Here is a 24413-nt window from a genome sequence, read left to right as displayed (position 1 = left end):
CTGCTGTTTTTATTATTATTGTTGCTATTACTGCTCACTTTCATTATTCCTCAGCGTTACCTCATGGAATGTTTCATTAACCAGCTGTATGGTTACTCTTGTAAAGACACCCTTAAATGCCGTGTTGTGCAGTATCTTACGCTTGTGCAAATCAGTGGTGACTGTGCCCTGAAACCATTTTTCTCAAAGGGGTTGTCCGGTTTAAAATGAAAAGTCTGCAGGCACTGTGCGCTGCGAAGATTCGCTTGTTTCTGAGCTAGGACCAGCAAGCACGTATGCGTTATGCATACTCCTGACCAGAGCTCATCTAGTGGACATGGCCTCGCTCCATACACATGTATGGAGCGAGCCCATGCCCTGTACGGTGGAGAGCATGGCCGCTCCCACTAGACTTGCTCTGGCCGGGACTATGCATAATGTGTACGTGCCTGCTGGTCCCAGCTCAGAAACGGGCGAATCCTCATAAATTCCAAAATGATTTCTCCTTACGTAACTGTTAATGGATGCAGTATATACCTACTAACTGACATACTCTTTCTGTGGCTAAACTTTATTTTGCCCCTGACCTTTTGGGCAATTTTAACCTTGAAGTATATTTAGTTGCAGTGTCATAATTTTTCTATACACCTTATTCATAGAGCTTCACTTTTTACTCCACATTTTGGACACAAGTGACAACTGATTAAAATACCGACTACCTCCCATTTATGAAAAGGGCACAAATTAATAATAAGAATAAGATGACATTAAATATAAAAAGGAAAAAACCTATTGTTTAGTATAAAATGTATTTTGCTAATATACATTAGCAAAAAAAAACTATAGTTATTAAATTATACACAACCGTAAACTGAAGAATTAACTTTATATTTAATTTGAAATGTGAGTATTATAAATGCTAAGCAAAAAAAGGACAATTTGTGCTATAACAACTTTTACCAAAAATTGCAATTTTATAAGTTACACTTTAATTTAGACATACCCCCAAACATTGCCGAAAAGCCTTGTACAGCCACATAATAGGGAAGAAAATAGTGGCTGCTGAAATGATGATGGATAAAAACCTCAAAATATTTGGCTTGACATCCGCTACCGACATCTGCCATTCAAGCCAGAGCCCTGGAGCTGAGCCTGTTGCAAGACTGAGAGGAGACTTAATAGCTGTCTACAAATATCTAATGGGCTGTCACATTGTAGAAGGATCATCTTTATTCTCATTTGCACAAGGAAAGACTAGAAGCAATGGGATGAAACTGAATGGGAGGAGACACAGATTAGATATTAGAAAAAACTTTTTGACAGTTAGAGTGGATCAATGAGTGGAACAGGCTGCCACAAGAAGTGGTGAGTTCTCCTTCAATGGAAGTCTTCAAACAGAGGCTGGACAGACATCTGACTGGGATGATTTAGTGAATCCTGCTTTGAGCAGGGGGTTGGACCAGATGGCCCAGGAGGTCCCTTCCAACTCTACGATTCTATTATTCTATGAAGACTTGCAGATAATGGCGCTGGCATCTGCCTGTAATAGTGGCGAGTAGAGCTGGGCTCTATCCACTACTGTTAACCATCTAATTGCTGATGTCCGTCTCTAACGGGCATTAAAGGCATGCGGTCCAAGGGTCACAAAATTCCACATGCATATTGGCCTACATACAACACGATTGGGGGTAACAATGGGTTGAAGACTGTCTCACTTCACTGTGCTTCTTTGAAACCTAGCCTATGGCTGGATCTGTTTCAAACGGATGATTGCAGGATATGTGAACTATGGCATCAGAACTGAGATTAGTGTCCGGCCCATAGATCTTTACAGCACATTTACATATAAGCAAAACATGAATTTCTCTGGAATAAGACATCAGATCACAGATATATGGGGAGGCTGTGTGGGGCTAATGCTGTGTATATAGGGAGGCTGTGTGGTGCTCATGCCGTGCATATAGGGAGGCTGTGTGGGGCTCCTGCTTTGTATATGGGGAGGCTGTGTGGGGCTCATGCAGTATATAAGGAGGCTGTGATGGGCTCATGCAGTATATAGGGAGGCTGTGTGGGGCTCATGCAGTGTATATAGGGAGGCTGTGTGGGGCTCATGCAGTATATATAGGGAGGTTGTTTGGGGCTCCTGCAGTGTATATGGGGAGGCTGTGTGGGGCTCATGCAGTATAAATAGGGAGGTTGTGTGGGACTCATGCAGTATATATATAGTGAGGTTGTGTGGCGTTCACGCAGTATATATAGGGAGGCTGTGTGGGGCTCTCAGTATATATAGGGAGGTTGTGTGGGGTTCATGCAGTGTATATGGGGAGGGTGTGTGGGGCTCATGCAGTGTATATAGGGAGGCTGTGTGGGGCTCATGCAGTGTATATGGGGAGGTTGTGTGGGGCTCATGCAGTGTATATAAGGAGGCTGTGTGGGGCTCACGCAGTATATAGGGAGGCTGTGTGGGGCTTATGCAGTGTATATGGGGAGGCTGTGTGATGCTCATGCCGTGTATATGGGGAGGCTGTGTGATGCTCATGCCGTGTATATGGGGAGGCTGTGTGGTGCTCATACTGTGTGTATATAGGGGGGCTGTGTGGGGCTCACGCAGTATATAGGGAGGCTGTGTGGGGCTTATGCAGTGTATATGGGGAGGCTGTGTGATGCTCATGCCGTGTATATGGGGAGGCTGTGTGATGCTCATGCCGTGTATATGGGGAGGCTGTGTGGTGCTCATACTGTGTGTATATAGGGGGGCTGTGTGGGGCTCCTGCAATACATGGGGAGGCAGTGTGGGGCTTATGCAGTATATAGAGAGGCTCTGTGGGGCTCCTGTAGTATATATAGGGAGGCTGTGTGGGGCTCATGCAGTGTATTTAGGAAGGCTGTGTGGGGCTCATGCAGTGTATATGGGCAGGCTGTGTGGGGCTCATGCAGTGTATATAGGGAGGCTGTGTGGTGCTAATGCCATGTATATGGGGAGGCTGTGTGGGGCTCATGCAGTGTATATAGTGAAGCTGTGTGGGTCTCATGCAGTGTATATAGGGAGGCTGTGTGGGGCTCATGCAGTGTATATAGGAAGGCTGTGTGGGGCTCATGCAGTGTATATAGGGGGCTGTGTGGGGCTCCTGCAATACATGGGGAGGCTGTGTGGGGCATATGCAGTATATAGAGAGGCTGTGTGGGGCTCCTGTAGTATATATAGGGAGGCTGTGTGGGGCTCATGCAGTGTATATAGGAAGGCTGTGTGGGGCTCATGCAGTGTATATAGGAAGGCTGTGTGGGGCTCATGCAGTGTATATGGGCAGGCTGTGTGGGTCTCATGCAGTGTATATAGGGAGGCTGTGTGGGGCTCACGCATTATATAGGGTGGCTGTGTGGGGCTCCTGCAATACATGGGGAGGTGGTGTTGGGCTTATGCAGTATATAGAGAGGCTGTGTGGGGCTCCTGTAGTATATATAGGGAGGCGGTGTGGGGCTCATGCAGTGTATATAGGAAGGCTGTGTGGGGGCTCATGCAGTGTATATAGGAAGGCTGTGTGGGTCTCATGCAATATGTAGTGAGGCTGTGTGGGGCTCATGCAGTGTATATGGGGAGGCTGTGTGATGCTCATGCTGTTTATATGGGGAGGCAGTGTGGTGCTCATACCGTTTATATAGGGGGGCTGTGTGGGGCTCCTGCAATACGTGGGGAGGCTGTGTGGGGCTTATGCAGTATATATGGAGGCTGTGTGAGACTCCTGTAGTATATATAGGGAGGCTGTTTGGGGCTCATGCAGTGTATATAGGGAGGCTGTGTGTGGCTCATGCAGTGTATATAGGGAGGCTGTGTGTGGCTCATGCAGTGTATATAGGGAGGCTGTCTGGGGCTCATGCAGTGTATATGGGTAGACTGTGTGGGGCTCATGCAGTGTATATGGGGAGGCTGTGTGTAGCTCATTTAGTGTATATAGGGAGGCTGTCTGGGGCTCACGCAGTATATAGGGAGGCTGTGTGGGGTTCATGCAGTGTATATGGGGAGACTGTGGGGCTCACGTAGTGTACAGGATATGGGGAGGCTGTGTGGGGCTCATGCAGTGTATATAGGGAGGCTGTGTGGGGCTCATGCAGTGTATATGGGGAGGCTGTGTGGGGCTCATGCAGTGTATATGGGGAGGTTGTGTGGGGCTCATGCAGTGTATATAGGGAGGCTGTGTTGGGCTCACGCAGTACATATGGAGGCTGTGTGGGGCTCATGCAGTATATATAGGAAGGCTGTGTGGGGCTCATGCAGTATATATAGGAAGGCTGTGTGGGGCTCATGCAGTATATATAGGAAGGCTGTGTGGGGCTCATGCAGTATATATAGGAAGGTTGTGTGGGGCTCATGCAGTGTATATAGGGAGGCTGTGTGGGGCTCATGCAGTGTATATAGGGAGGCTGTGTGGTGCTCACACAGTGTATATAGGGAGGCTGTGTGGGGCTCACGCAGTGTATATAGGGAGGCTGTGTGGGGCTCATGCAGTATATATAGGGAGGTTGTGTGGGGCTCATGCAGTGTATATAAGGAGGCTGTGTGGGGCTCATGCAGTGTATAGTGGGAGGCTGTGTAGAGGTCATGCAGTGTATATGGGGAGGCTGTGTGATGCTCATGCCGTGTATATAGGAGGGCTGTGTGGGGCTCCTGTAGTATATATAGTGAGGGGCTGTAATCAGGTTCAAATGATATATAGCAGGATACCAGCATAGTTAATAATAATAATTTTATTTCTATAGTGCTGACATATTTCGCAGCACTTTACATTTCAGAAGGGACTTGTACAGACGATAGACATTACAGCATAACAATAATCTCATAGATCATAACAGTTACCAAGAGGAATGAGGGCCCTGTTCTTGCAAGCTTACAATGTATGAGGGAAGAAAAAAAAAATGGTCGACACGAAAGGTGGGTGGTAACAATTGCCCTGATTGTTTGGACCAGCCATAATGTTAAATGTGTAACAGTACAGACACAGACGGCTAATAGATGCATAAATCATGTGGGAACATGAAGGGGGGAACCTGGTAATGGTAAAACTTTGGACTGTGCCACAAAGGGATAGTTAGGTTAATGTGTTGAGGTGGTAGGCCAGTCTGAATAAATGCGTTTTCAGGGCACGATTAAAATTGTAGGGATTGGGGACTAATACTTAACTCTGCTCAATATTAAGTGATACAATTAATATAATTATCAATAATAATTATAATCGATATTAATATTGAGTAGAATTAATTTCAGCCTATTGGTTGGGCCCTCCACGACAGTCACGGTCTCTCATGTGGCCCCTCGGGGAAAAATTAATTGCCCACCCCTGCACTATAGAGAACAGGCTCTATATATGTCTGTTTTTGCATAGTATATAATTGATATTCCATCATATGTAACTGAATCAGTACATCAGTCGTTAAATTTGGGCAGTCCTACCTTCTCCAACCAATCGCAATGTTGTCCTGTGAGCTCATTGCACTGACAATGTTGAGTAAAAATTGGGGGGATTTAAGTTGGACTTTCGACAAGACAATTTTATGTGCAGAAACCTGGATCTAATCGCCACTAACCATGTAATACAGTCATGGCCAAAAGTATTGACACCCCTGCAATTCTGTCAGATAATACTCAGTTTCTTCCTGAAAATGATTGCAAACACAAATTCTTTGGTATTATTATCTTCATTTAATTTGTCTTAAATGAAAAAACACAAAAGAGAATGAAGCAAAAAGCAAAACATTGATCATTTCACACAAAACTCCAAAAATGGGCCGGACAAAAGTATTGGCACCCTCAGCCTAATACTTGGTTGCACAACCTTTAGCCAAAATAACTGCGACCAACTGCTTCCGGTAACCATCAATGAGTTTCTTACAATGCTCTGCTGGAATTTTAGACCTTTCTTCTTTGGCAAACTGCTCCAGGTCCCTGATATTTGAAGGGTGCCTTCTCCAAACTGCCATTTTTAGATCTCTCCACAGGTGTTCTATGGGATTCAGGTCTGGACTCATTGCTGGCCACCTTAGAAGTCTCCAGTGCTTTCTCTCAAACCATTTTCTAGTGCTTTTTGAAGTGTGTTTTGGGTTATTGTCCTGCTGGAAGACCCATGACCTCTGAGGGAGACCCAGCTTTCTCACACTGGGCCCTAAATTATGCTGCAAAATTTGTTGGTAGTCTTCTGACTTCATAATGCCATGCACACGGTCAAGCAGTCCAGTGCCAGAGGCAGCAAAGCAACCCCAAAACATCAGGGAACCTCCGCCATGTTTGACTGTAGGGACCGTGTACTTTTCTTTGAATGCCTCTTTTTTCTCCTGTAAACTCTATGTTGATGCTTTTGCCCTAAAAGCTCTACTTTTGTCTCATCTGACCAGAGAACATTCTTCCAAAATGTTTTAGGCTTTTTCAGGTAAGTTTTGGCAAACTCCAGCCTGGCTTTTTTATGTCTCGGGGTAAGAAATGGAGTCTTCTTGGGTCTCCTACCATACAATCCCTTTTCATTCAGATGCCGACGGATAGTACGGGTTGACACCGTTGTACCCTTGGACTGCAGGGCAGCTTGAACTTGTTTGGATGTTAGTGGAGGTTCTTTATCCAACATCCGCACAATCTTGCATTGAAATCTCTTGTCAATTTTTATTTTCTGGCCACATCTAGAGAGGTTAGCCACAGTGCCATGGGCTTTAAACTTCTTGATGACACTGCGCACGGTAGACACAGGAACATTCAGGTCTTTGGAGATGGACTTGTAGCCTTGATATTGCTCATGCTTCCTCACAATTTGGTTTCTCAAGTCCTCAGACAGTTCTTTGGTCTTCTTTCTTTTCTCCATGCTCAATGTGGTACACACAAGGACACAGGACAGAGGTTGAGTCAACTTTAATCCATGTCAACTGGCTGCAAGTGTGATTTAGTTATTGCCAACACCTGTTAGGTGCCACAGGTAAGTTACAGATGCTGTTAATTACACAAATTAAAGAAGCATCACATGATTTTTCGAACAGTGCCAATACTTTTGTCCACCCTCTTTGTTATGTTTGGTGTGGAATTATATCCAATTTGGCTTTAGGACAATTCTTTTTGTGTTTTTTCATTTAAGACAAATTAAATGAAGATAATAATACCAAAGAATTTGTGTTTGCAATCATTTTCAGGAAGAAACTGAGTATTATCTGACAGAATTGCAGGGGTGTCAATACTTTTGGCCATGACTGTAGCAGTATATTAGGAAAGCAGGCAGGCATAGCATAATGATAATATACCACTTTTATTGTGAACAGCACAATTGCATAATTAACAATTTTTTTTTTCTTAATAGCGTACTGCCTTTATAACAATTGTGAACTCTTATGGGGTGCAGTAGTTCGTTGTGTCTGGTGCTGATGTTGGCACATGCTTAAGAACTTAGCCTGCCCCATACTTGGGAAATGTAATAGTCTGCTGCCATAGTCTAAAAGTTACAGCCAGCGTTTTACTTCAACAGCAGTGACCTAAGCTATCTCTAATCACTGTTGTTGGTTTTCCCATGAACAAAGTACATTTTAATCAATAGATCTTGGAAAAATAATAAGTTCCACAATTGGATGTGTTAAATAGAATGTTCCTGTGCCGTGTCTTCCTATTCAGGGATGTGGTTGCCAAATACCACAGCTTCTGGCCAGGGGAGGAAGCAAGAGTATACAGACAGGACAGGATGGAATTGTTTTATCAATAGTGTTTCTGCCACACTTCCAATATCGGGCTCATCATAAATCAAGTGAGTGATATAAAAGCTCACCAGCAGCCATAGCTTCTACCTAACTGACCAGGACCTACGATCATGTGACTGCAGGGGGCGGGGCTTAGCGTCCTACTGCTGCAGATGATGGAATATACTAACTGCAGGGATACTGTAGTAGAGGAGAGGGAAATGCAGGTCAGACAAGCAGAGGTCATAGGCGGAGATGGCGGCGCGGTACCAGAGGAACGAGCAGAGAATAGTCAAATTACAGGCAGAGAGTCATACACAGAGAAGATAGCGCAGTACAAGAGGGACAGGCAGAACTCGTAACAGGGACGGAACCGGATCAAAACCAAGCAAGCAACAAGTTATCAGGCACAAGGCACACGTACACAAGAGGTCAACTAACTCTGCCGAGGGCAGGAGTATAACTGACACCGGACCTAGGTCGAGTGGCCACTAAATAGACGCCCTCTGCCAGAGAGAGGCAGAAACAATTAACCCCTGTCTGACCAGGATGGGCCAAAGACAAAACCCCGTCCTGGATCATGACATCTGCTCACTCTCAATTCAGAGATGCAACATGGAAATTGCATCTTTGCCCAGAAAAACTGGGGAAAAAAAGATAGCAATATTAAAAAAATAAAAATATATATAATTTTGATATGTAGCTTAATGTATAAAAAAATGTCGTGGCGATAGAACAGCCGGTTTTTGACAGTGCATAAGTTCATCAAACCAAATTGTGTTTATTTAGACATTTTGCTAAGTTGTACAGTCATTTAAGATCTATGTTGCAAAACAATCTTGTCAAGGTTTCCAACGCCGCTTGTTACTACTTAAAGTGTTCTTTCTTTATCGCCTGAGGTTACTTTTTAGTGAACAATATGTAGTGATTGAAGGACAAAGATTGCCTCCTGTTATGCCAAGAAAACATCTAGTCAGAAGCTGTGTGAGCGAGAAGCTTTACTAAGGATACAAAGGAAGAAGATGACATGGGAAAGGACAGAACAAATCTTGGTAAATAAAGCAGAGCGATTCAGATCAAAATTAACTCGCATAAGATGCATGTTGTCCCACACGGGAAAGCATCTCTAGCGTGGTCTCAGGGATAACATTGGCTCCTTTGTATAGATACCAATTAAAACTTACTGTTAATCGGACTTAAAGGACATTCTGACTGTCCAAAGAGTCTACGCTATGCAGTGTGCTTAGCATGTAATACATGTCAGAAGTGGTCATAATAAAAGTGCATTGACAAGTGAGATGAATGGCCAACTTTTTTTCCCAAATCTATTTGTACATAATATGCTGTAAACATATAAACTGAAAATTTAGGCAATGAAAGTTCCATATAATTAAACTATTAGTAATATCTGTTTAGGTCAGAGGTGGGGAATCTTTTTTCTGCAAAGGGTCATGTGTATATTTTATAACATCATTTGCTTACCATAGAAAATTATCAACTTAAAGGAATCTGCCAGCAAGTTATTGCCATGTAATCTGAGAACAGCATGAGGTAGGGGTTAAAACACAGATGTCAACGCTATCTGCTGTTTCCTTACATTGAAGGTTTTATCATTAGGACATTATCATTGCCTGGTTTGATGTGCAGACTGTTAGGGCCCCGTCACACATAGCGACTCACTAGCGATCCCGACAACGATATCAACGTGTCAGGATCGCTGGTGAGTCGCTACATGATCACTGTTGAGCTGTCAGACAGCTTCACCGACGATCAGCACCAGCGACGCCGAGCGCGCGGCGTCGCTGTGTACTTTAGTTACTAGCGCGCTGATGCAGGGAGCTGGTAACTAAGGTACACATCAGGTTTCTAAGGGACGTGCCTGTCACACGCAGTGATGCGTGCTGGCCAGCGGGAGACCAGCGACCCCAAAAATGTCCAGAGGTTTCCACAGCAATCAGCGATACCCGGCAGGGGGGCAGGTCACTGATGATAGCTGTCACACACAGCGATCTTGCTGGTGAGATCGCTGTTGCTTCACAAAACTTGTGACTCAGCAGTGATCTCGCTAGCGAGATCGCTATGTGTTAGGGGGGCTTTAGTCTGACTCCCCCCCCCCCCCCCCCCCCCTCCTGTGCTAAGCACTTCACTGTCTATAGATAATATACATGCAGAGCCTTGTGTGGATGGGGACAACTTTCTCACTGTCACAACTGCTGCACTGAGTAAACAGTCATACATTGTTATATTCATGTTCTCTTTGCCTACATGATCCTGCTCTCAGATGATGAAGCAAAACCCTGTTGACTGATTCCCTTTAATTATCCTGCTATGTTGGCCTAATATGTACACACATGGAGTATTTGCAGCAGAAATATATGCCCCACAAAAGCTGCAACAAAATACAGGTGTTTAGAATACCAGCAAAATGAATGATATTTCTGAAATCTTGTGCACAATTTTTTCCGCAGTATTTTACATTTTCAAACAAATAAAGAAGAAAGTGTCAAGTGCATGTATTCTGTGCTGCGTTTTTCCTGCCAAAAGATGCCCTTTTGATGTAGACATTTCTGCTGCAAAAACTCCACGTGTGTATGTACCTTTAATACACAGGAGTTATTTCAGCACACCTCAATGTTTCTTTGCTGGCATGTTGGAATCCGAGCACGGATTAGTCTCTGTAGACCTCGAAAATGTTCCAAAAAATGGGGAAATCCAAGGATATCAGGGATAAAATGGTTTTTATTTTAACTATAGTAAAATCATTAGTACAAAAGGGCAGCTATGTACAAATAGGTATACCCTTAGTGTCATGGCTGGAACTCCTTTTCTTTGGTGAGGTGTGTGATGGTAGTTGGTAATGATGCCACTCGCAGCTGCTTTTCGAGGTTTGGGATGCTCTGAAGTGAAGTCGACTTTTTGCCATAATACGTTTTGAAAAGATTGCAGCACTAAGTTGTAAAAAACACAAATGCGTATTTCAGAATATGCCTCCTTAAAGTGTAAATTCAGCATTGCACATAATATGTCTAGAATTCAAGTGGTTGGGTTACAATGAGACTCCTATACATCACATAGGAGACACTGAGACTCAGCTGTTTATACAGTGCGACTGCTGCATAGCATCTCAGAAACCGCTAACTCCTCTCACAAAGAACATTCTGTTTCCATCACTGGTCAACATCAAGGCATAATCCAGAGTTAGGTGTGCAACAGTCAGTAGTGAATGTTGCTTGTGTGCAGTTTGGGATTTAAGAACCGCCAGCCAAAAAAATCAGGAATCTATCCAAGGGCCAAGCAAATGACAACCATAGGTTTCCCACCCCTGGTTTAGTTCTTCACTTGCATCAGAAGATCACCTAAATTTTGGTGCATGCCTTCCTAATTCTTTCATTATGAAGTATGAATTTTAACTATAATTACTTTGGATAGTCTATAAAAGTAGCTGGTTGAAGGAAAAAGAAATGGTTAAGAAAACAACTTAGTGCTGATACAGGTGAGATTTTATTTCCTCATTTATTATGCCTTTCTTGTATTGTAAATGTTTGATTTCTTCCGACTTCAAGAATATTCAGAGGACGTTTACTTCTCGGTGTGTAATGTGAGAAGGCCAGAATGCAATTATGGGACGTTCTTTGTAGTGGCATTCACACTTTTTAACTTACTATACAAATAATTAACATGTCATGGTCGTAACAATGTGCACAGTTTTTGTAAACCGTAGAACTGCTGGTGAATAATGAAGTGTTATGCTTTAAAGGGAACCTGTCAAGTCATTTGCTGCATCTCAAGTGTTCCTAGTGCGTTTTTTAGTGATGCACTGTGCATCAATAACATATTTTATTCATTTTGCGTGCGCACATTGTCAGTGAAGCTGGGAACTTCTCACAGCTTCAGTGTACATGCGTGGGGAGTTGCTCGCCACGGCGCATGCGCTGTTCGCTGATTGACACTGCGTAAGTGTGGCAACTAGTGTTGAGCGACTTTTGTTTTTTTAGGGTCGAGTTTCGTTTCATGAAACCCGACTTTTCCAAAAGTCGGGTCGAGCAAAATCGGCCGACTATAGGGAAAAGTCGGGGTCGTCCCGAAACACAAAACCCAATGTAAGTCAATGGAGCATTAAAGTCGGCAGTGAGAGGAGGACAGGAAACACACCAACAGTGCCCATTTGAATGCCAAAAGCATAAATTCTTGTTACTGAAGCTTGTCAACCTTAATTAACTTCATAATACTAGTTACGCACTGAAAAATGGGGGTTATTTGGCTACAGTTGGGGGGGAGGGCTGGCTCCAGGTTTTCGTGGGCCAAGGGCCAAAGAGCGCCCCTTTAACATATACCACAACTCATGATGCTCCGATACGGCAGAGAAATAGCAGTATAGTACAATGAAAAATACTTCACTTCTTACATCTCATGACTGATATCCATTTTAAATTCTCCAATACCTCCAAAAACGGACAGTATATAACTCCATACAGTATTATGGCCAGCGCTTAGTGCGCTATACAGAGTAATGAGGCCCATATATTTCTCCATACGGAATCATTATTCCCATATAATGTTTCAAACCGTATATGATGAGCTCCACATAATGCTACAGTATATGTTGGTCCCAATGGATGAAGCTCCACAGTCTTATGGGCCCAAATAATGCTCCATATATAATGGGCCCCATTTCTACTGCTCTAGTGTATAATGGGCCCTGTAAATGATGCTCCAGTGTCTGATGTCCACCTTTGGAATGCTCCAGTGTATGGTGGGCCCCATATATCATTCACCAGAGTATAGTGCTCCCCAAAAATTGCTGTCCCAACATTGAAAACAATTACATAAGTCTCCTTGCTAGGGAATCCCTGCACTACTCTGAACTCCTTGTCGTCCCCATCTTCCATCTCGCTGCACTTGGCTGTTTAGGCCCTCCCACCGGCAGAGACACTTTTGCGTACTATGCGGTGCCCTGTGCCAGTGCCATCGCCCAAGAGTATTCCCCCGCACCTTCTCAAGGAACCTGCACTTTCATCTGCACCTTCCTCTTTGTCACCATGTAAGGTGGTATAGTATAGTATGCGGGAAGGGGAACCTGAGTTTCCTCTGGGTCAGATTCTGGCTGTGTAGAGTGCGAGGGGAATGTAGTGGTCTGGGTCAATGAACCAGCAGCATCATCCAGCAGTGGCTGGGCCTCAGTGCACTTGTGGCGTCCCCAAGAGTACGGTCGCCACTGTGGCATTGCCTTCCTCCTAGGGAGTGTGTTGTCAAGCTTGGGAGCAACGAAGGATCTCTCTAGCAGTGAAACCAACACACAACACATTTCCCACTCCAGGCCAGCAGGGAGACCTCTGAACCTGACTGCTGAGGAGCTGCACTCTGTGGTCGGGAGGAGGTAAGTTAGGGCACTCTGTGCAAGGAAGGGAAGTGTGTGGACGTGAGAAGGGGAGCTGGAGGATGAGCAGAGTTAAGGCTCACTCCTAGCTGGAGCGCATGGTCCGGATTCCGGTCTCCGAGTTTGTAGGGACACTGATGTTCCTGCAGCAGAAACCAGGGGGAAGTAGCAGCTATAAATGCTCTGTACCCAACTAAGGCTTGGAGGCCCCAGCATCGACGTGTGCCAGGCAAGGAAAAGGCTACAGCTGTCTGCCATACAAGTAAAGTCTGAGGAGCATCTGTTAGACAGGAGGCGTTTCAGTGAACCACGGTCCTGTGAGTGCTTCCCCCACAAGCGCTAGAAAGGAGACGTTCAGGAAGGTACATGTTGGCGGAGTGTTGGAAGTGAGATTTCCATTCCGGTCCCGGAGGTTGGCAGAGGTCCTGACCTGGAGGATACAGCATGGAGGCAGGCATCTGTGTAACCTGCAGACTGTGAGTAAAGCTTTGGAACTGCACGCTCTGGTGTCCTACAGTTATTCCAGCACCGCTACATCTGGGTACCAGCACCTACACCGCCTGTGCCTTTCCGCCATCACTACATCTACACTTCCCTGGGACTCCAGCTCCACCTGTGGGGAGCTTCACCATCTTTGCTGCACAACACCATCAGTCCCAGAGGATCTGCATGCAGCGTCGGCCTAACATCTATGTTGCCGAACACCACAGGTGGCGTCAAACTATCTATATAAACTCTTTACCATTATACCACACCATTTACATGGGCGCCCAGGGCCACCGTCTGGGTCACCGCTGCTGTGACACATCCCACTGACACCGCCCCGGTACCAAGTACCCCACAGCCCTGGGAGGGCGACCCATATGCCGACTGCTGATCGGGCGGCGTTATTCCCACAAACCTCCAAACAGCGTCCCTGAAGGCAAAGTTTTTGGTTTCCGGGGGGGCAGTATGATTGCAAAGCTGAACCTTAAAGGAATGTCCAAAAGGGCACCACCAGGAGTGGAGCCTGTGGCTTAATTGGACTGCACCTGGGAAACCACTACCATACAAGCTACAGAAAAGATGGACAGATTGCAAGCTTTGTCGATTCTGTGTGTGGTGTGCTATGTCTGTTTGTAGTTGTGCTAGCGATTTCTCAGCTTTATTCCGTTAACGACCGAGACTCCGGCATGGCCCCGCGGTACGCGTCAAGCTTACTAGAGGGATACGCGAGGCTGTGGCACGTGAGATCGAGCAATAACAGGTCTAGCATTCCAGTACATGTCCGGGGCTGCATGCACGCTACACTGAAAGGACCAGCTTTTGTCGCTTACAGGTGCAGATAACCTGCTGAACTCCGTTAGTGATGGGGATCTGGGATTCAGATTATTCCCCGCGAACGATGATTTCCCAGTAAGTTCAGGTCAACCGCAATTCCGGAGTTAGGCCTAACCGTCATTCCTGAAAAAATTACGTGTCCAAACCACAGGTGCTGTAGCTTGCTTAACAGCTCGGCAGCCGTTCTCAGGCCCAGTATGGATTCAACAACATTGTAGAAAGTTGATAAAGGGTACAGTTTCACTGGATAACACGTATATATGTAGCCTAGTTTACACATTAAAAATATATGTCTATAGATCAGGAAGCAGACTCAGATGTTCTCAGGCCCAGTATGGATTTGACCAGATTGTACAAAGTTGAGAAAGGGTACTTTATCACTGGATAGCAGATATATATAGCATAGTTTAAACATGTAAAATCTCCGTGTTCTCAGTATGGATTACACAGCAATCTAAAAAGTGGAAAAAAGGAAATGCATTTGAGGCATACACAACTATATACTTTTGGTGTTATTTTTAAATCTTCATATATATTTCTGTCTCAGTAATACAGTCCAGCCTCTCCGCATTAGGAAATGAGATGCATACAATTAGTGACATAAAGGCTATTGATTGCAGAAATCTAGGAATTACTATTCACGGGAAAAACTTCCGTCACAATTCTCATAGGCGATGCTGACCCTCAATTAATTTGTGTGTTGAGACAGTGAAAACATTTTTTTGTGAATAAAGTCTTGCTGTATCGCACTTCCGTTGATTCCATCACTGTTACTCATCTCAATCCAATTTTTATCACAGGGAGCGATGTAAACATGGTGCTCACTGGCTATCATGATCTGTCACGTAACTTTGGAGTGCAAAAGACAGAAGCCACAAGGCCATAGGCGATTCTATTTGATTGGCATGAGAGGGCACATTTTGAAATGTGCGCCGGAATGTCACACGTTTGTGAGTAGGAAAACTGTGAAAGCTGATGATAAACCACCACTGCATGTAATTGTGAGTCGACGTCCATAAGAAATGGAAGCCACTGATCATCTGGAGCTAGAGCCCGGCCAGCAGGACAGGGCATAGCTACATCTTAACCATCATCTTTCAGTTCAATCAATTTGTAGTGGCAGTCCCAGTGAAGGATTTGACAGCCCAGACTACACAGCGGAGGAGCAGGGAGAGGTAAACATTGCAAATGCTGGGGCCCTGCCCAAGCAAGGGGGGCACACTTGTTGGCGTCGGTACTGGCACTGGGCCCCTCATAGTACGGCAGTGTGTCTGACGGCGGGTGTGCACCACCACCGTCAGAGACACTTGATTGCACTATGAGGGACCCTATGCCAGTGCCCCGCGCCCAAGAGTCGGCCTACCCACCTGTCCAGGGCAACGGCACTCGCACGGTTTTGTGCGCTAGGTGGTGACCCCGGCCATGGGGGGGGCCGCCCACTTAGGGAGGTTTACAAAGTGGCATATGTAGATGTGGGTCATTCAGCTGCTGCAAAAGGCGAAATAGGTCAAGTTCGCGGAATAGGAGGAGGACCAAAGCAAGCCATTTTTCTGGCAACCTATGTGTCATCAAGGGAAGGTGGGACAAAATCCTTGGAAACCCATGCATGGTTCATTTTAATGAAGGTTAGATCATCCACATTTTGGGTTGACAGACGGGTCCTTTTTTCTGTCAGGATTGATCCAGCTGCACTGAAGACTCTTTCCGATAGCACACTTGCAGCTGGGCAAGCGAGCTCCTGTAAGGCATATTGTGCCAATTCAGGCCAGGTGTCCAGTTTAGCGGCCCAATAGTCAAAGGGGAATGAGCTGTGCGGGAGAACATCGATATGGGAGGAAAAGTAGTTGTTAACCATAGTTGACAACTGCTGTCTCCTGTCACTTTCCATCGATGCAGTATTACCAGTTGTGTGAGCGGTCCGTGAAAAATCAGTCCACAACATTGTCTTGAAACCCCTGTCTCCAACGCCACTTCTGCTGTGTGCACCACGAACACCTCTGCCAAGCTGCCCCCGGCCCGTACGGCTCGTGTGAGAACCATCACCGCTGCTGTGTGCTGGGAATGCCTCAACCAACCGGTTAACCAGAGTTGCTTGTTTAGTAGCCAATATTAGGTCAAGGTTCTCCTGTGGCATGATGTTTTGTAATTTGCCTTTATAGCGTGGATTCAGGATGCTGGCCAACCAGTAGTCGTCATCGTTCATCATTTTGGCAATGCATGGGTCCCTTTTTAGGATCTGCAAGGCATAATCTGACGTGGGCCAATGTTCCCGGTGTCAATGATGCACTGCGAGTGCTGGGTGGAGGAGCACTTTCTGGCAAATCCACATCCCTCCAGTCACGCACAAACCCTGTACCAGACCTTGCCATGCCAACATTTTCATTTGCCCCATGAGATTCATCCTCCTCCCCTAAGTAATCATCCCCATCATCATCCTCCTCTTCTTCCTCCACCTCGTCCAGGAGAGGTCCCCGAGCAGACAATGGCTGAATGTCATCAAGGATTCCCTCCACCTCTTCCTCCTCATCAACATTGGCTGCAGACGCCTGCTCCTTAAGGTGCGTCAAAGTTTGCATGAGCAGACGCATAAGTGGGATGCTCATGCTTAGGATGGCGTCGTCTGCGCTTACCAGCCGTGTGCATTCCTCAAAACACTGAAGGACTTTACAGAGGTCTTTCAGCTTCGACCACTGCACACCTGTCAACTCCATGTCTGCTCTCAAAGTGCCTGGCCGTGTATCCTCCCACAAATGCATTATGGCCTGTCTCTGCTCGCACAGCCGCTCAACCATGTGCAGGGTGGAGTTCCACCTTGTTGCAATGTCGATAATGAGGCGGTGGTTGGGAAGGTGGGGCAATCGCTGCAGCTTCTGCATACGAATGGAGTGTACAGGCGACCGGCGGATGTGCACGCACAGTCTTCACACCTTCTGGAGCAGGGCTGTTAACTCCGGATAATTATTGAGGAAGCACTGCACCACCAGGTTCAAGGTGTGAGCCAAGCAAGGTATGTGGCTGAGTTTTGAAAGGGCTATGGCTGCAACAAAATTACGGCCGTTATCACTAACTACCTTGCCTGCCTCAAGATGTACACTGCCCAGCCATGACTCAGTTTGTCGCTGAAAGTACTCGGCCAGCACCTCGGCGGTGTGTCTGTCGCCCAAACACATCATCTGCAACACAGCCTGCTGACGCTTTCCACTAGCTGCTCGATAGGGGGACACCTCATGTGCAACAGTGGCAGCTGCAGATGGAGTGCTCGTACGACTGCGCTCTGGAGGAGGAGGGTCGAACGCCTACAGCCAACTGTTTCCTATACCGTGGGCTAGGCAGCACTGTCCCACCACCGCTGTCCCCTGTGGACCCTGCATCCACCACATTAACCCAGTGCGCAGTGATGGACACGTAACGGCCCTGGTCATGCCGACTGGACCATGCATCAGTTGTGAGGTGCACCTTTCCACTCACTGACTGCTTGAGTGCATGGACAATGCGGTCTTTCACATGATGGTGGAGGGCTGGGATGGCTTTGCGAGAGAAGGGGCGACTGGGTAGGTCATAGCGTGGTACTGCATATGCCATGAGTTCGCGGAAAGCTGCACTTTCCACCAACCGATAGGGCATCATCTCTAACGAGATTGGTTTGGCAATGTGGGCATTCAAACCCAGTGTACGCGGTTGAGAGACTGAGTACTTTCTTGACCTACTCATAGTGTCTGGGAGGGTGAGCTGGACTTGAGAGCTGCATATGGTGGAAATAGCGGTGGACAGGGCGGACTGAGAGAGGGTTGATGATGGTGATGGAGTTGGTGTTCTTTCTGATGGCCTAGATTCAGTCTTTCGTTGATATAACAGTGGGATTCCCTGACTGCTGTGGCCTTGCAACGACACCTCAACATTTGCTGCTGTGGTAACCGGTGGGCTTACAGTGGGGGAAACAATGCAGCGTTGCTGACTACCTTCTTTGTGATCAGTTGCACATGTAGTACTTGAGGTTTGGTGTTGTGTCCACGCTTGCAAGTGCCTGCTGGTTAAATATCTAAGCATGCAACTGGTATTCAAATTTTTCAGATTTTTCCCTCGGTTAAAGGTCTTTGCGCACTTCTTACAGATAACCTTGGCCTGATCATGAGGATTTTGTTCAGAAAAGTGCCACACTGCACTCTTCCTACTTTGGCAGACATTTTGCGGCCTAGCACGCTGTGCTATTTTGACCGTCTGGACAAGCTGTCCAGCAACTCTTTTGATTTTTGGAACCTGTCTTTGGAGTGCTCCGGGCCTGCCAGATAACCGCTGTTGCGATGTCGATGTCTGCTCTTGATGCTCCTCCTCCTCATCTGAGCTATTGGAAGCAGCACCCTCTTCCACCAATGGATGCCAATCTGGGTCAACAACTGGGTCATCCATCACCTCCTCTTCAATGTCATGTGCACCTTCCTCTGTGTCACCGTGTATGGTGGTATAGTGTGCGGGAAGGGGCACCTGAGTCTCATCAGGGTCAGAATCTTGCTCTGTACACTGCGAGGACAATGTAGTGCTCTGAGTGAATGTACCAGCAGAATCATCTATCAGTGGCTGTGCATCAGTGCACTCCATGTCAGATTCATCTTGGCCTGGGTAATTCCCCATTTCACTTGATAATCCAGGCATGGTATGTGAAAACAGCTCCATGGAGTAATCAGTAGTATGGCCTGCGTCATCCTTCAATCTTGGTTGGGGTGAAGGACACAAGGAAAGGTGTGGTTCATGAACATGAGCCTCCAATGACGACTCAGTGCTTTTATTTTTTACAACTTCAGAAGAGGAGGCGATAGAGCTGGAGGCTGAGTCAGCAATGTAAGACAAAACTTTTTACTGAAGCTCTGGCTTTAAAAGCGGTTTGCCAACTCCTAGAAAACTAAGCCTTCGAGGCCTTGTGGAGCCAGACAATGACGCAGGCACAACACCTCCTGCATTCGGTCCTATTTTGCTTTTGCCACTACCATCAGATCCACCACCAACACCATCATTACCAGCTGCCAACCCCCGCCCAATTCCACGGCCTCTTCCACCAGCCTTCCTCATTTTTGGTAGAAATGTAGACAAAATCCAACAAACTATATAGTAATGTAAAACAAGGTACAAGGTGTCTATAGGACAGGGGAGATTTTGAATTTCTGCACACACTTGTGGACACTGGACACTTTTGGATGGTGTGAGGCCCACTGAATATCACAGCGCTATGTCACAGGCTCGATGTCGCAGGTGTGAAAAATGTCACTAGAGGATAACGGAGATTTTGAATTTCTGCACACACTTGTGGACACTGGACAATTTTGGATTGTGTGAGGCCCACTGAATATCACAGCGCTATGTCACAGGCAGAAATTGCCTAGTGTATGACAAACTACAAGGTGTATATAGATATCCACAACTCGGGCCTGAGAACACATGGCACTCCCCAACTACTGTATATACCAAAAAGATCAAGGAAGCATAAAATGGCATTATACCAAAAATCCATAAAGATTGTACTACCCCACCTGGACGACCAATCGTGTCGGGCAATGGGAGTCTATGTGAAATTGTGTCCAAGTATTTGGACTTCCATTTGAAACCCCTGGTCTTTGACCTGCCATCTTATGTGATAGACACCAGTGATGTCCTTCGTAAAATCGAAGGCATCCCATTTGAAGAGGACATGTGGCTGGTTAGTCTTGACGTTGAGTCCTTATACACCTCCATCCAACATCAGGATGGTATACGGGCTACTCAGACTTATTTAATGATGGCGGACTATGAAGAGAGGTTTGTTAATTTTCTGGTGACACTATTAAAATTTGCCCTTGAGCATAATTATTTTATGTTCAAAGAAACTATTTACCTACAAAAACAGGGTACGGCTATGGGGGCAGCGTTTGCCCCATCATATGCCAACTTATTTCTGGGCAAATGGGAGAGGGACATCTTCTTTGCCCGCCCAGTTGCCTTTATTGAGAAGGTCCTGTTCTGGGCCCGCTATATAGATGACATACTTCTCATCTGGCAGGGAACAGAACAGGACCTTCTCAATTTCCTCAGTATGCTTAATGATAACTCCATTAATGTTAGGCTTACATGTAAGCATAGCCAGTCCGACATAGACTTTTTGGACATTAAAATCTTTAAGGGATCAGACGGCTTTCTACATACCGACATGTTCCGCAAAGAAACGGCGGTAAACTCTATCTTACACGCCACCTCTTCACACCCCAGATCACTGGTGGAAGGGATTCCAACAGGACAATTTCTCAGGGCAAAACTCATTTGTTCGAGTGAGGAAGCGTATCAGGGACAAGCAGAGGATCTTACATCTAGGTTCACGTCTAGAGGTTACTCTAGACGAAGCATCCATAGAGGAATGAGAAAGGCTAATCGGGCGAAGAGAATAGACCTGCTTGTTCCTAAACATAGACCTTTAGAAACACAAAAAGTGAGATTTATCTCCTTATTTAATGATAAGTGGCACGAAATGAGACAGGCTTTAGATAAATACTGGCCAATCCTCATGACCGATAGAACTCTAGCAAAACATGTCCCCAAACATCCCTCGATTACATATAGGAGGTCCAGCAATTTACGGGACAAATTGGTGCACAGTTATCATATGGGTCTAAAACCTGAGAGAGAATTTGGGTCGAAAGGTCCCAAATGGGGTTTCTTCCCATGTAAGGAATGCATTGCATGTCCTAATATGCAACAGGCTTTTTCTTTCAAATCCAGTGATGGTGGCATAACATATAATATCACGCAGCACATTACCTGCAACTCTATTGGTGTAGTATATTATGCTGTATGTCCATGTGAAAAAATATATGTTGGCATGACCTCCAGGCCTTTAAAAATCAGAGTTAGGGAACACTTTAGGGACATCAGAAATGCCTCTGATACCGAGGATAATACAACTCTCAAGTCAGTTCCCAGACATTTCAAATTGGTCCATGGGAGTAATCCCAAACTACTCAAGGTCTGTGGAATAGACAAGGGTCACATTGACCACCGTGGTGGAAATTGGAAGAAAACATTAGCTCAAAAAGAAGCCGAATGGATATACAAGCTGGGAACGGTCCAACCAAGGGGACTCAATGAGGTTCTGAGCTTTGCCCCATTTCTGTATGATGCTATTGTTGTAAGGTGTAGGTTGGCTTTCTTTATTTTTATATTTTTTAATTCTCAATTTTATTCCTAGTTTCTTTATCACATTGTTGTGTGGTGTATTTGGACATCGGGTCAGGACGATACCTCCAAGCCTACTGATTGAGAAGCTGTTACATTCCATCTGATATTGGAGGGACTCGAATATCTATTGGTCGACACTCATGGGAAATCAAGAGAGAATGTGATCATCGTGGGATTTATTTTTCAGGACTGCTGCATGTCTACACTGTGGACTTTGATGTCTAGATAGAGTGTGCACTCATTAGTACATTTATGTACGTCTTTGGGTTCACACATTACCTGTTTTGGAGTCCTCACCTTTGTAATCTCAATATATTCATGTGCTAATTGACTTGCACATGGATGACACTCTGGTTATAATTATATTTCCATACAAAGTATTTAGGGAAGGAATACGTTGTGTTACATTTCCATATCTCCATATGGCCATTTTTTACTTAACTGTGTAATATTGCTCTAATCATGTTGACAACTAGGGGGATAATTCATGACATCATACGCTCTTGATTTCAATTCTCTAGTGTACGATGTGATTCATACTGTATGCAGTTGAAACTCTTAATTTTGCCGCTATATATATTACTGCTAAACTTACTAAATTTTTATCATCCATGTAGTTCTCTCTATATTAATAATTTTTGGAATTTTCTCCCTATATCTCATCAACAGATATTCACCCATGTATATTGTATGGTTTAATGGTGAAAATTTTGGAAATATGTATTTCTGTATACAATCTGACAGGACGCTATTTAAGTCTATTATATATTTATAAATGATGCATTTGAGCAACATGACTTTAAGACACTTTATCATACCGTTATCTCTATGTATCTCCCGGAGCACCGTGAACACTCTGTGCGGATACGTCTGTTGGACGGGTTAAGCCTGCCTCTCTACCCTGACACGTCGGGTGGAGGAGTGGCTTACCTATCTGCAGCGTCATCCTGCAGCGTGGTGCGTCGCCATGGTAACGCGCTCTCCCTGGCCTCATTCAGCCGTCTCCACATCATGACGTGTATGATGGGGAGTGGCTGTGCGGCCGGGGGACGCGCGCCATGATGACGTCACACGCCGGGCACCGGATGATTTCTCAGCGGTGAATGATTTGCAATCATGTTGCTATATATACTCTAATACACCCCACAGCCACACTCACTTACCTCCCAGGACGAAGCTAAGGCGAAACGCGCGTCGGGGACTGCGGTATCTCAGGTCATATGTGCTCTTTATTCAAGGGGGCTCATTAGCATCTCTATGGGGACTTATATGCCATGCACACATCTGTGTCATTCCTTGTACCCATGTCTGTGACATGACTATGTGGGTATATACTACCTTATGTAATCTCTATCTGGCATCCTAATTGCCTAAAAACAGCGCATTTATAATTATTGAATATTTTGGCCAATTCTTTTTGCACGTTTACTTAATGTTACAGCTGTGACAGCAGACCTATATTTTGCACTATTAGCACTTTTTTAGGACTGGGTTGTCCAAATTATAGCAGTGTTGCATTATAACAGTATATGTGTCTATGCAGTGTCATAGCGGTGACAGGGGGTGAACACATATATCATTACCTCTTTGTTAGGACATGAATTTTTGTCCAAATTATTATAGCAATGTCGTGCACTTAATTTGGCCATATTACTGCATTAGCTGCTGAGAGCTCTTTCTTGCCATTTGGGTCATACTGTATATATTGGGTGGTGGCCATATCACTGCCATGGATGCCTACAGCTCTTTTTCTTGATAGCAATACTACTATAGCATCTTACAATCTAGTCGCCTAAGAATGCACATACGTTATATACCTCTTATACCTCTTATTGATACACTTTGTTATGATATCTTCGACATCGGATTATTAGGTATACCATTTTTTGTGTATCTGTATATGTTTAGCACATTTGTACCAGTGATATCCATCGATATATCCATCTCTTTTTATGTCAATCTTTTTATGTCTATCTTTGTTATACGTCATTCAATAAAGTAAATCACATTTTATGGCATTATGCTTCCTTGATCTTTTTGGTATATAAGGTGTATATAGAATTGGGCAGATTAGGAATCTCCCTAGAGTGTAGGTCTGTAAGAACGGAACATGTCCTCGACTTATTCTTACAGAGTGACACACAGCTTCACTGTGGCCGTGATAACAGCCGTTACACGGTACTGAGAGAGGAGCGTGCACGTACACGGCTGTCCGGTGTACGTAAAATTGTCAAGCTCCGTGTTTAAGTATACGGACTGACACGCTGTCTCTCTATAGTTTTGAATGTGATCAAACAACAAATATATTTAACTGTTTGAAAGCTAGACAAAACTAGAAGGTGCAGGTCGGTAAGAAGGGAACATGTCCTCGACTTATCCTTACAGAGTGACACACAGATAGCTTCACTGTGGCTGTGATAACAGCCGTTACACGGTACTGTGTGAGGAGCGTGCACTGCTGTATGGTGTGAAAAAATGCACGCTCAGTACCTCACCAGGACAAAAAAAAAAAAATTGGGATTGCTTTTAAAAAAGCAGTTTGCAGAGCAGTGGGTAAACAGCAATGCAGCCGTCAGGAAGCCTTAGAAGGTAGCCTAACAACCAACACCGCTGATCCAGCAAATTATAGCCTCCACTTGCACTGCACACACAGTGACTGGTGTGTTGTACAGGCAAAATCGCTAGCAGCAGAAGCAGTTTTTGGTGTCTTCTTCCCTGCCTAATCATCATCAGCAGCAGCTCTCCCTATTCTGAGATCAGCATGAGTAACATGCACGCCCTTTTATACCCCCTGTGACGCCCACCAAAGCAAGCCAATCACTTGCATGCCCTTCTGAAAGAT

At 45.3% G+C, this 24413-nt stretch overlaps 1 protein-coding gene and 1 long non-coding RNA gene across 10 annotated transcripts in view; both read left to right on the top strand.

Annotated features, from left to right (window-relative positions):
• Positions 1 to 24413, top strand: part of ARID1B (AT-rich interaction domain 1B) — a 2758190-nt gene that overhangs the window by 210313 nt on the left and 2523464 nt on the right. The window lies entirely within an intron of this gene.
• Positions 7196 to 23589, top strand: LOC141098167 (uncharacterized). Its single transcript, XR_012234167.1, has 2 exons — positions 7196 to 8729; positions 21582 to 23589. It is a non-coding gene; the product is annotated as an uncharacterized lncRNA (long non-coding RNA).

The sequence above is a fragment of the Dendrobates tinctorius genome, unplaced genomic scaffold (genome assembly GCF_039654945.1).
Source record: "Dendrobates tinctorius isolate UK_male_01 unplaced genomic scaffold, ASM3965494v1 ptg000087l, whole genome shotgun sequence".
NCBI lineage: Eukaryota > Metazoa > Chordata > Amphibia > Anura > Dendrobatidae > Dendrobates > Dendrobates tinctorius.
This window is presented reverse-complemented; position numbering and strand designations above follow the sequence as displayed.